The 3,385-nt window shown below is 34.6% G+C and overlaps 1 pseudogene across 1 annotated transcript; it reads right to left on the bottom strand.

Moving 5' to 3' along the window:
* Positions 1–752: 752 nt before the first annotated feature.
* LOC104682368 lies at positions 753–1,818 on the bottom strand (annotated as a pseudogene). Its single transcript, XR_004052311.1, has one exon. The product of XR_004052311.1 is annotated as a developmental pluripotency-associated protein 3 pseudogene (transcript).
* Positions 1,819–3,385: the final 1,567 nt, after the last annotated feature.

Genomic DNA, 3,385 nt, shown 5'->3' with positions numbered 1-3,385 from the left:
GAAATTATTATGAAATAAAATTATCAGAATACTTTATACTTTGTGATATAATGCAATGCATATATTTATAAAAATCTCAGGAAGTACTTTTCTTTAGGTTTTAAAATTTACTGTTATATATGAAAACAATTCATCTTTTTGAATCACTCTTCTGTGATTCTTTTCTCATTCTTAATCTTGTCTACTAAAACGAAGTATATTGATCATAGTGTTTTTGTTTTATATTTATTGCTACTGTCACTAATTTGTTTTATCTTTATTGATTGCATATTTCTGATTTTTGTTCTTTTCCTAATGTTTTTATTTCATATTTTATATTTAAACACCTGCTGGCAGGAATTGAATTTTTAAAGAGTACATATTCCTTTTTCCATCTTTTTACTCTAAAAGCAAAATTATTTAAGACTATAAATTTTCCTCAGTACTATTTTCATGTACTCCATTGGCTTAAGTTGAAGTATCCTTTTCATTAATTTCCAGTTAGTAATTTCCCATTTATTTTTTCTAATATATCTATTCCTTTTATTCCTATTTTTCAAGCTTTTGCGATTTATTGGCTTTTGATTAGAGGATGTAGCCCAAAATTTTCCTCTCTTGACCACATACATGATCAATTTTTTTAAGCATTTATGGACATATGCAAACAAATATAAATGTTTTCACAAATAAATGAGGAATAGAATAATTCAAATATTATTTTTTAAAAAAAAACTTCGATAGGTTTATGGGGAACAGGTAGTGGTTACTTTTTTTTTTTTTAAAGGTACTCAAATGTCAACTTTATTGTTTCTATATAAACACGTTTTTGTACTGAAAACTGTAAAAATAACAACGTTTGCTGTGATTGCAATCCAAATTTTTGAAAGCCAGAAAATCTAGTTATTATGCTATAGCCAAAGTACCTAATGCTTTCTTTATCCACAAGTAACTTTGCTTCAATTTCTTGATGTTGGGTGTCATCTCACTGACTTTGGGCTTCTCAGACACATGGGAATACTTATGTCGTCTTTGGGTCAAATCAAACAGTAAAGCTAAAGTTATTCAAATACATTCAAATGACACAGATCCCTTACAAATGACTGGTATCATAGTAGGAAGAAAAAGATACAAGAAGAAAAATACATCCTAGAACTCGTTAATATTATTGGTGTATAGTCTATACTAGCATAGAATAGCTTTCACAACCTGCTATATAAGATTAGCAGCAAGAAGAAAAAGGTACAAGAATAAGTTTTATGGCTGAAGTGGCTTGGTGTCATAATTCCCTATTCTAGCATTCTCAGAAGGATCCCATCCATTAGACACGCAGAAACTGCAGGGACATTTGAATGGTCTTGATTCCTTCCTAACTCCCTTAAGCCCAGTGTTTGTTAGTATTCTTTCATGCGTACGAACTCTGCCCAGTAACATGTATCTGAATCTTGCCATCCTTTCTCTCTGCACAGACAGCAATGTTCTTACTCCTCTCCTCCTGTAAATCAAGTCATCTCTGATTTCCCTGAGGACTGGTGCTCTTGCAGCAATTCCATCTATCACTCGATGGAGTGACTCTTCTGGTAGAGGGGAAGGGGATTCATTAGTGGCGTTGATAGTCAAGTTACTAAGGTTCTTTATCAACATCTCGGAACAGATTTCAGAGGCCCCCGAATCGTCCCGAGAATTTTCTTGGGTCAGCATTTGTGAAGACTCTGGGATGGAGGTTGGATTAAACTGCTGTGATGGGTCCATCTGCGTCTATGAACAACACTAAGCTTCTCCTGGATCTTTGAAACCAAGCAGAAACTGATGACTGACCTTCAAATTGCTACAAGGTAGCCCGGAAAGAGGCTGAAAACCAGAGCTCCAACGAATGGTCAAAGAACCGACGTCGGTAGTGGTTACTTAAATTGATAGGCTCTTTAGTGGTGATGTCTGAGATTTTGGTGCACCCATCACCTAAGCAGTGTACACTGTACCCAATGTGTATTCTTTTATCCCTCACCACTCCCCACCCTTTCCCGAGTCCCCAAAGTCCATAAGTCCATCGTATCATTTTTACGCCTTTGAATCCTCGTAGCTTAGCTCCCACTTAAGAGTGAGAACATACGATGTTTAGTTTTCCTTTCCTGAGTCACTTCACTTAGAATAATGGTCTCCAATTCCATCCAGGTTGCTGCAAATACCATTATTTTGTTACTTTTTATGACTGCGTAGTATTCATTCCATGGTATATATGTAATTTCCTAGATTGACTCACAGACCTCAAAACAGTGCTATACTTGCAACAGTTTTATTATGGTTTACAGATAAAATATATTTTGTTGATAGAACACACACACACACAGACAACAGCTTTATTATGGTTTACAGATAAAATAGATTTTGTCGATAGAATATATATATATATATATATATCTCACATTTTCTTTATCCACTTGTTGATTGATGGGCATTTGGGCTGGTTCCATATTTTTGCAGTTGATTTGTGCTGCTATAAACATGCATGTGCAAATATCTTTTTCGTATAATGACTTCTTTTCCTCTGCGTAGATACCCAGGAGTGGGATAGCTGGATCAAATGGTAGTTCTACTTTTAGTTCTTTAAGGAATCTTCACACTGATTTCCGTAATGGTTGTACTAGTTTACATTCTATCCAGCGGTGTAAAAGTGTTTTCTTTTCACCACATCCATGCCAACATCTTTTTTTAAAAAAATTTTTGTTACGGCCATGCTTGCAGGAGTAAGGTGGTATCACATCATGGTCTTGATTTGCATTTCTCTGGTAATTAGTGATGCTGAGCATTTTTTCATTTGTTTGTTGGCCATTTGTATATCTTTTGACAATTGTCTATTCATGTCCTTAGCCCACTTTTTGATGGAATTGTTTTTTTCTTTCTGATTTGTTTGAATTCCTTATAGATTCTGGATATTATAATAGTCCATTCTCAGATGTATAGATTGCAAAGATTTTCACCCACTCTGTGGGTTGTCTGTTTACTGACTTTTGCTGTGCAGAAGTTTTTTAGTTTAAGTAAGTCCCACCTATTTATCTTTGTTTTTGTGGTATTTGCTTTTGGGTTCTTGGTCATGAAGTCTTTGCCTAAGCCAGTGTCTGGAAGTGTTTTTCCAGTCTTACCTTCTAGAATTTTTATGGTTTTAGGTCTCAGATTTAAATCTTTGATCCATCTTGAGTTGATTTTTGTATAAGGTAAGAGATGAGGATCCAGTTTCATTCTTCTACATGTGGCTTGCCAATTATCCCAGCACCATTTTTTGAATGGTTTCCTTTGCTTTGTTGAAGATCAGTTGGCTGTAAGTCTTTGGGTTTATTTCTGGGTTCTTTATTTTGTTCCCTTGGTCTATATGCCTGTTTTTTTTGTTGTTGTTTGTTTGTTTTTTTTGAGA

The sequence above is a fragment of the Rhinopithecus roxellana genome, chromosome 2 (assembly GCF_007565055.1).
Source record: "Rhinopithecus roxellana isolate Shanxi Qingling chromosome 2, ASM756505v1, whole genome shotgun sequence".
Lineage (NCBI taxonomy): Eukaryota > Metazoa > Chordata > Mammalia > Primates > Cercopithecidae > Rhinopithecus > Rhinopithecus roxellana.
The sequence above is the reverse complement of the archived record's forward strand: the minus strand, read 5'-3'. Positions and strand labels throughout refer to the sequence as shown.